Genomic DNA, 10,234 nt, shown 5'->3' on the forward strand with positions numbered 1-10,234 from the left:
ATGGATCATGATGATTGCCTCATTTGTTGATGTCTTCTGAAGCACCTGGCATTGGCCACTGTTGGCAGACAGAACACTGGGCTAGATGGACCACTGGTCTGACCCAGTATGGCCATTCTTATTTTCTTATACAGCACCCAAAAGTATCTTCCCCCTTCTGTAACCCACTAGACCCCACTCCCCTCACAGAGCTGAGAGTCCAAGAGCCCTGACAGATCTCATTCTCTATCTCTGCAATTAGTAACAAAGTAAGACCACATATTTAAATTTTCAGGCTAAGCAGTGTCCCTTAAGTGACTTGCTGCAAGCTGTCAGAACATGTTAATATTGAAGTGGAGTGGAGCTAATATTTAGTTAAATTGTCTTTCTTTTATATAGGAATTAGATACAGTGCTCCTGCCAGCTAACTGCTAAGTGATCTATAAAAAAAAAACCCCTAGAATTCTTCAGAGCATTCCTAGCCCTAGAAAGAGGTGATATGTCTGAGTGGGGGGGGCGGAGGGGAGAGCGAGGGCAAATGAAATCAGTACCATCCCCCTCCCGATTTGCTGCTTGGCTTGTAATGTGCATGCTCAGTAAAACTGCTGAAGCTGCTGCCTCATCTGCCCCCCTCCATGCTTTTATTCTTCCACACCCTCAATATGCCCCCCTACCAAAATCTAAAATGGTGCTGCTGTGCATGTGCAAAGCATCCAATCATTGTGCAGTGACAATTTTTATATAAATAACCAATCAAAAAGCACAATGACCCCGCCAATGAAGAAACCTTTTAATAGCTGCATCAACACCTTTTCATTCACAACCAGTATCCATGCAGGGGGTGGGGAATGCCAAGCCTCGTGAGTTGGATCCAGCATGTAGGGGAGAAGAAGTATGGTGCTGAGCGTTGCTGCTTACCGGCCCCCCCTGCTTGGGGGAATGTGTTGCTGGAAACTGCTCATGGGAGGATTTCCCTGCTGCTCCCATTGGCCAGATTTCTGCCAATGGGAATGGTAGGGAGCACAGAGCTAGGTAAGTACCCCACACACTCCTTCATGGCCTCTCCTTCCACTGCATCCCTCTCCCATGCTCCCCTCTCACCCAGTTCTCCCAGCCCTAGTTGGCTCCTGCACGCACACACAGACACACACCCCCCACCCAGCTCTCCCAACCCCAGTCTACTCTTGCACCCTCCCACCCTTCCAGACACCCCACTCTCACCCCTCTCTTGCACCTCCACTCCCAGCCCACTCCAGAACCTACCTCCCACCCAGACCCCCACCCTCACCCCCATCCCTATCCCACTCCCTGGTAGCCCCCTCCTGTTCACTGAACCTCTCATTATGGCTTCGCCTCAGATCTGGGGAGAGGGGGGTGCACCTCATAAAATCTACTAAACCTGGTACTCAGAAAAGGTTAATCTGGCCTGCGGGAAGCCCTGAAGCTTGGTCCTCCCTACCTTGTCTCCCCTCTCTCCGGGCACCAGCGAAGAGAGGGATCTCAGTTGGGGGGCCACATCACTGAGGGTTTTTTCCCCCTGGGGGGTTTAGGGTCTAGTCCATCCCTGACAGGTGTCTGTCTAACCTGCTCTTAAATATCGTCAGTGATGGAGATTCCGCAACCCCCCCAGGCAATTTATTCCAGTGTTTAACCATCCTGACAGGCAGGAAATTTTTCCTAATGTCCAACCTAAATCTCCCTTGCTGCAATTGAAGCCCATTGCTCCTTGTCCTGTCCTCAGAGGCCAAGGAGAACAAATGTTGAACATAAGAACATAAGAACGGCTGTACTGAGTCAGAGCAAAGGTCCATCTAGCCCAGTATCCTGTCTGCCGACAGTGGCCAGCACCAGGTGCCCCGGAGGGGGTGGACCGAAAACAATGATCAAGCGATTTGTCCAAGCTTCAGGGCTTCCCACAGGCCAGATTAACTCTTTTTGGGTCCCAGGGTTAGTCGATTTTGTGAGTCCCCTTCCCCCCGGCACTGAGGTGAAACCAAAATGAGGGGTTCAATTTGTGGGAGGGGGCTACCAGAGAGTGGGATAAGGATGGAGGTCCTAGTCTTGTTAATCTTTCCTCATATGGATGCTGGTCCTTACCCCTAATCATTTATGTTGCCCTTTCTGCACATTTTCCAAATCCAATACATCTTGTTTAGATGGAGTAACCAGATTTGTATGCAGTATTCAAGACATGGGTTTACCATGACTTTACATAGAGGCAATATGATATTTTCTGTCTTATCTAGTCCTTGCCTAACATTTCCTACTATTCTGTTGGCTTTTTAATTTTTAGACTGCACTGCACATCAAGCAGATGTTTCCAGGGAACTAGCCACAAGGGTTCCAATGTCTATTTCTTGAGTGGAAACAGCTATTTTAGATCCCATCATTTTTGTGTGCATAGTTAGGATTATACTTTTCCATGTGCAATACTTTGCACTTAACATTGAATCCCATCTGTTATTGTGTTGCCCAGTTACCTAGGTTTGTAAGATCCTTTCGTAACTCTTTACAATCAGCTTTGGACTTATCTATTTTGAGTAATTTTGTAATATCTGCAAATTTTGCCATCTCACTATGGACCCCCTTTTCAAGAACATTTAAAAGTTTAACAGAATTCATCCAAATGCAGATCCCAGCAGCACAAAGCTCATTGCTACTCCTATCCCCCTTCCTTAGCTTTTAAGTACCTGGAAGTATTTTCAATGATGATCTAAGATCTCAATAACTAGTCTTCTGCAGAAGTGGGTTACACCCACAAAAACTCATGATACCATCTACATGTTTTGTTAGTCTTTAAAGTGCTACCAGACTATTGGTTGTTTTTTAAATTTTTTCCTGTTACAAACTAACTGGGCTACTCCTCTCAGTCTTTTGTTATTCTTAATCACTTGCTTCCTCATTTTTTATAGCAAACTTCCTGCCCAGAAAAGCTGTACCCACTTGAACTATTGCAGTTAAGAGCTGCCTTTGAAGCCAGGGCATGCAGCTTTAAGCAAACCTCAAGTATGAAATTCAGGGGTTCAGACGTGGTATCTGGCATCCATGTGCATGAGGCTGTGTTTTAGCAAATCAAAATGTGTCTGTGGGGTGATAAAAGTAGTGAGTAACTAAGTGCTTCCAGAAATTGTAGTGAAGTAAAAAGTACAATATTTTCTAAAAAACTACTTAAGTAAAAGTCAAAGTGTCACGAGAATAAATTACTTGAGTAAAGTACAAATACTGAAAAATGTACCTGAGTAGCGTAATCAAGAATTTCTACTTAGTTACTTTCCACCTCTGGCTTGGTCCAAGGATGATGCTGTGATTAGAAAAGGTAACTATTCGTTAAAAGTAAAACACATATGTTTAATTCATTTGTCATGTTTTGAAATGTTATGAGGGAAAGCAGGTTTATCCTTGGATTGATTCAAAGAGCCAACTAGATCTGATAGCTCATTAGTTGGCAACACAATTTTTCCTGCAACGTTATTTATTCAATTTATCCTCTCCTACAATCAATATTTCCTACACTATTTTGTCAGAGGAGAGCAAGGCTTGACTCTGATAATTTTGAAAATCAGCTGCTTCTAAGGCTGAACAAGCGTTTTTGTAAATAATCATTACCATGCTACAAAGGCACGCTTGTGAATGTGGCCAAAATAAATACATTTCTGTTATTTAACTCCTGAATTGAATATGGTCACTCTTCAGCTTTATAAATGAAGGCTGCAACTACATTTAAATTCCAGATTTGAAATGTAAATGTATAGGATATGTATGTGTATAATATATAATATATACAAACGCATATATACAAACACACATATATATAGAAAATGTACATATATCTATATCTATATAATAGTGCCCTACGATAACTTGGGTGGTTAACCATAGAAGTCCATAGAAGACTACTTTTTACTTCTGGATACTTAAGTACAATTAAGATACAATACTTTTGTACTTACCCTTCTGGAAAACTACTTAATTAGGTAAAAGTCAGAGTAGCAGTTCTTTTATGTAAGGAACTTTTTTGGGTACTTTTTCCACGACTGAGTATGTTCCTCCCTCCCCACATCCAACTCTGGGAGCACAAAGCCCAGCAGGAGGAGCAGAGCCCAGCACCAGGGCCATGACATGACATCATTACTTCCCAAGAGGAGCTGAGGGTGAGGTCAACACCAGGCACGCTACTGTTTGGGATGGATTATACCCCAAGCACCTCCACATGGAGCTTGTTATCTTGCCCAGTTTTCAGACTGAAGAGAGATAACGAGCGGGGTCCCCCAGGCATCTGTCCTGGGACAAATCCTATTCAATCTATTTATAAGATACGGAGAAAAGGGGTAAAGAGTGAGGTGGCAAAATTTGCAGATGATACCAAACTGCTCAAGATAGTCCAGACCTAAGCAGACTGTGAAGAGCTTCAAAAAGATCTCACCAAAGCAAGTGATTGGGCAACAAAATGGTAAATGAAATTGAATGTTGATAAATGTTAAGTACAGGCAGTCCCCGAGTTACGCGGATCCGACTTATGTCGGATCCGCAGTTACGAACGGGGCCTTCTCCCTGGTCTCCAGCAGACCAGGGAGAGGAAGCAAAGCGGCGGAACACGCGGGAAGCGGGCAGCCCAGACGCGTCTGGGCTGCCCGCTGCCCGCGTGTTCCGCCGCTTTGCTCCCCGTCCCCCTGGTCTGCAGACCAGGGGAACGGGGAGCAAAGCAGAGCAAAGCCGCGGAGCCCGAAGGCAGCAGGACAGCCACGGCGCATCTCGGCTGTCCCACTGCCCCCATGCTCCGTGGCTTTGCTCCGGACGCCTGTGGTACAGCAGCTGGGGTGCTGCCGGTTGGTCCCGTAGTGCCGCTCTGGGCGCTACTGGACCAACCCGGCAGCACCCCAGCTGCTCTGCCCCAGGCGTCCTGATTCAGCCACTGCTGGTCAGTTTCAGCAGCGGCTGAATCAGGACGCCTGGGGCAGAGCAGCTTGGGTGCTGCTGGGTTGGTCCAGCGGCGGCGCTACTGGAGCAACCCAGCAGCACTCCAGCTGCTCTGCCCCAGGCGTCCCCAAGTCAGCCGCTGCTGAAACTGACCAGTGGCTGACTACAGGAAGCCCCTGCCCCGGGCTTCCTGGAATCAGCCACTGATCCGTTTCAGCAGCAGCTGACTTGGGGATGCCTGGGGTTCTTAAGTTGAATCTGTATGTAAGTCAGAACTGGCATCCAGATTCAGCCACTGTTGAAACTGATCAGTTTCAGCAGCGGCTGAATCTGGACGCCAGTTCCGACTTACATACAGATTCAACTTAAGAACAAACCTACAGTCCCTATCTTGTACGTAACCCGGGGACTGCCTGTAATGCACATTGGAGAAAATAATCCCAACTGTATATACAATATAATGATGACTAATTCAGCTACAACTACTCAAGAGAGAGCTCTTGGAGTCATTGTGGATACTCTGAAAACATCCACTCCGTGCGCAGCGGCAGTGAAAAAAGCAAATGGAATGTTAGGAATCATGAAAAAAGGGTTAGAGAATAAGACAGAGAATATCTTATTGCCCTTATATAAGCCCATGGTACTCCCACATCTTGAATTCTGAATACAGATGTGGTCGCCTCGTCTCAAAAAAGACAAATTGACATTGGAAAAGGTTCAGAAAAGGGCAACAAAATGATTTGGGGTTTGGAACGGGTCCCATATGAAGAGAGGTAAAAAAGACTGGGACTTTTCAGCGTAGAAAAGAGGAGACTAAGGGTGGCTATTAGCCAGGATGGCTAGGAATGGTGTCCTTAGCCTGTTTGTCTGGAAATGGGCAACAGAGGAGGGATCACTGGATGGTTCCCTGTTCTGTTCACTCCCTCTGGGGCACCTGGCATTGGCCACTGTGGGCCAACAGGACACTGGGCTGGATGGACCTTTGGTCTGACCCAGCCTGGGTGTTCTTATGTTCTAGATGATCTAGATGGTTCTTGGTCTTGCTGTGAGGGCAGGGGACAGGACTTGTTCACCTCTCAAGATCCCTTCCAATTCTAGTGCTCTGTGATTGTATCTGCATCTCATCTTTCTGACATGTCCCCACTTTGTAAACATGGCGGAGGTAGGGGGGGTGGGAAGGGGAGCTCTCATGAACACCAAGCCCCATGCACTTCCATGGAATCAACCACGACAATCCCCTCTTTGGTGTCACAGAGCGGTGTCAGAACACCCAAGGCCGCGCCCGCACTGGGCACGTGAGCCAAAAGGGGAGCTGGTCTCATCTGGGTTTACAGATGCCATTTCCTCTCCAGACTTGCTGTTACTGAACGTACTGAGACCAGCGTGCCCTTTCAGACAGAGGGAGGCTGGAGCAGGCATCTCGGGGGGGAGGATGTCTGACATTCCCTCCCTAGGCTTGGCTGGCGAGAGAGAAACCTGTTCTCAAACCCACAAAGGGCTCTGCTCCTGCACAGATCCCCCATGGCATTCCTGCTGAAAATTCCCCGCAGTTAACCAGCTGGAAATAAAGCCCAGGAGATGTGACACCCGGGACCTCTCATGGCTAGATCCCATTCCTCTTCCACAGCCAGGAATTTTCTGCCTTCCCTTTTTCCTGCAGTAATAAAAAAGGTAGGAGGGAGAAGAAGTGAGCTGAAAGAGTCATAATGTGGGGAAAGACACACCAAAAAACCCCTAAAATGATCAGAATCACTGGTTTCCTATACATTTTTTGAAAAATATTTTAAAAACCTATGAACCCTGCAATGTCAGTATATTTGTGAAACTGTTTTCCTGTTTTCCAACCATCCCAACGTTAACATGCTCTCTTCTAGAAACATTCCCTCCCCCCAGTGATTATGTTTTATGATTTCTATTGCAGCTCCCCCAGGAACCCCAGGCATGAACCAGGGCCCTCAGGCAGGGGCTGTAGAGACAGAACACCTGTGACAGAGGCAACCAGATTATTGAAGGTAAAGGTGTGTCTGTTTTGTCCCTGGGTCCAGGAACTGACTTCTCTAATTAACGAATTCTGTGGAAGACACTCCTGTTAGTGAGATGACACATTCTTACTGGCTCAGGGTGAGATGAGTCTCTACATGCTGGAAACTGGCCTGTGGGGCAACAAAGGACGGCTCTGTCCACGGGGCATCTGCTGCTGCTGTTTGCAGAACTCCATCCAGTTACTCTGGCTACACTGACTCCACGTGTCAGCCCCACGTGTGTCCCAAAGCCAAGGAGAGGCAACCCCATGAGAAGTTTCCAAGAGTGACTCTCCTAGCAGATGTCGGATGGAGTCTGGTTGGATTTGGGTTGTCGGGGGCCTGGCTGAGGGCATCTTCGTCCTACTCTGCTAAGCAAGGAGACTTCCCCCAAACACCTTCCCAAGGAGGATGGACAGAATCTTCCATCGGGGTCAGAGCCAGGAACCCAGATCTGCAGCTCCCAGCCTAACGCCTTACACACCTGTTCCCTGTCCCTCAGGATGTTTTCTCATATTGGGACAGGGGTGGGGGTGGGAGGTTCATGGTTCTGGCATATAGGGTTAGGGCTTTTTACCAGCTGGGCTCACATGGAGGGGACCACTGTAGGCCCAGTTGCTACACCCACCCCCACTCTCCTGCCAGATCAAGGATAGCATCCAGGAGACCTGCCTCTCTTCCTCCATTGCTGTGATCCATTCGTCCTCACCCCCTAAGACACAGGAGGAAAAGCCCCAGTGCTGGGAGATCTTCTAACACCACTCTGTCTTCCTGGGTTGATGTCCTAGGAGGCCAGGGCCTGAATCTGAGACATTAGTGAGGGATTGTCAGGATCATCTGTCCCTCTGACTGCTACTCTCTGCTACTCATCCACATGGGCACAAATACCTCTGCAAGGTGGGACCTGAGCAGATCAGAAGGGACTTTGGGGTGTAGGCAGAGACAGGTGCATCCTGGAGGTGAATGCCTGGCTGGGAAGATGGTGTTGGCAGGAGAGCTTTGGCTTTCTCGACCATGGGATGCTGTTCCAGGAAGAAGGGCTGCTAAGAAGGGATGGAAGACCATCTATCAAGGAAGGGGAAGAAAGTATCTGGATATAGACTGGCTAACCTAGTGTGGAGGCCTTTAAATTAGGTTCGACTGGGTGGGGTGACAAAAGCCCACAGGAAAAACAAAAACATGGAGCCTTAGGAGATGGGTCAGAAATTGGAGGGCACATGGATGGTAACAGCAGGTTTAAAGGAGGGACAACACAGAACTGGGAGGCAAAATCAAATCAGTATCTTAGTTGTCTCCATACTAATGCAAGATGTATGGGGAATAAGCAGGAAGAACTTGAAATGCTAGAAAATAAAACACAACTATGACATCGTTGGTGTCACAGAGACATAATACACATGACTGGAACATTGGTACAGAAGGAGTACAGTTTCCTCAGGAAAAACAGGCCAGGAAAAAAGGGAGGAGGTGTTGCCTTATATATTAAAAATGAATACACTTGGACTGACGTGGAGATGGGTGTGGGAGATGGATGTGTTGAGAGTCTCTGGGTAAGGTTAAAAGGGGTCAAAAACAAGGATGATGTCAGAGTAGGGTCTGTTACCAATCCCCTAATCCAGAAGAGGAGGTGAATGAAGTATTTTTAACAACAAACAAAACCACCCAAAGTGCAGGACTTGGTGGGGATGGGGGACTTAAGTTATTCAGACATCTGCTGGGAAACTAACACAGTAGGGCACAGATTTTCCAACAAGTTCCTGGAGTGTATTGGAGACCATTTTTATTTGAGAAGATGGAAAACACGACTAGGAGGGAAGCTGCTCTAGTTTGATTTTAACAAATAGGGAGGAACTGGTTGAGAATTTGAAAGTGGAAGGCAGCTTGGGTGAAAGTGACCACGAAACCATAGGCTACATCTACATTGGCACCCCTTTCTGGAAAAGGGATGCTAATGAGATGAGTCAGAATTGCAAATTCCGTGGGGGATTTAAATATTCCCCACGGGATTTGCATTTACATGGCTGTCGCTTTTTTCCAGCTTGGGGATAAGCTGGAGAAAAGCGCCAGTCTAGACGCAATTCTCCAGAAAATAAGCCCTTTTCCAGAGGATCCCTTATTCCTACTTTCAAGTAGGAATAAGGGATCCTCCGGAAAAGGGCTTATTTTCCGGAGAATCTCGTCTAGACTGCCGCTTTTCTCCGGCTTATCTCCAAGCCAGAAAAAAGCGGCAGCCATGTAAATGCAAATCCCGCGGGGGATATTTAAATCCCCCGCGGAATTTGCAATTCCGAAGTCTACATTAGCATCCGTTTTCCGGAAAGGGATGCCAGTGTAGACGTAGCCATAGAATTCATGATTCTAAGGAATGGCAGAAGGGAGAACACAAAATAAAGACAATGAATTACAAGAATGATGACTTTAGCAAGCTCTGGGAGCTGATAGATGGGGCCCCTGGGAAGCAAGACTAAGTGGAAAAACCATTGAAGACAGTGGGCAGTTTTTAAAAGGTACATTGTTAACAGTGCAAGTTCTCGCTATTCCACTGTGTAGAAAAGCTGGGAAATATGACAAGAGGTCACCCTGGCTTAATTAGGAGATCTTGAATGATGTAAAAATTAAAAAGGAGTCATACAAATAGTGAACTCTTGGTCAAATTACAAAGGATGACTATAAACAAATAACACAAGTATGTAGGCTCAAAATTAGAAAGGTGAAGGCACTAAACAAACTCAGTCTAGCTGGAGGCATGAAGGGTAACAAGAAGACGCTTTATAAATACATTAGAAGCAAGAAGAAAACCAAGGACCGGATAGGCCATTGCTCAATGAAGCTAAAAAAACAATAATAGAAAATGTAGAAATGGCAGAGGTGCTTAACGACGTCTTTGTTTTTGTTTTCACCAAGAAGGTTTGTGGTGATGGGATGCATAACATAATAAATGCTGGAGAAAAGGAGTTAGGTTCTGAAGTTAATATAGGAAAAGAATACAATAAAAAACTTAGAAAAGTTAGATGTCATCAAGTTACCAGGGCCTGATGAAATGCCTCCTAGAATACTGATAAAGGAGCTGATAAAGGAGGTATCTGAGCCATTAGCTGTCATCTTTGTAAAATCATGGAAGATGGAAGAGATTCCAGAAGACTGGAAAAGGGCAAATTTAGTGCCTATCTATAAAAAGGGAAATAAGAACAACCCTGGAAACTACAGACCAGTCAGTTTAACTTCTGGGCCAGGAAAGGGAGAAGCAGTGGACATGGTATACCTAGACCTTAGTAAGGCATTTGATACGGTCTCATGTGACCTTATCAATAAACTAG

This window comes from Pelodiscus sinensis, chromosome 19 (genome assembly GCF_052426305.1).
Source record: "Pelodiscus sinensis isolate ZL-2025 chromosome 19, ASM5242630v1, whole genome shotgun sequence".
In the NCBI taxonomy this organism is placed as follows: Eukaryota; Metazoa; Chordata; order Testudines; family Trionychidae; genus Pelodiscus; species Pelodiscus sinensis.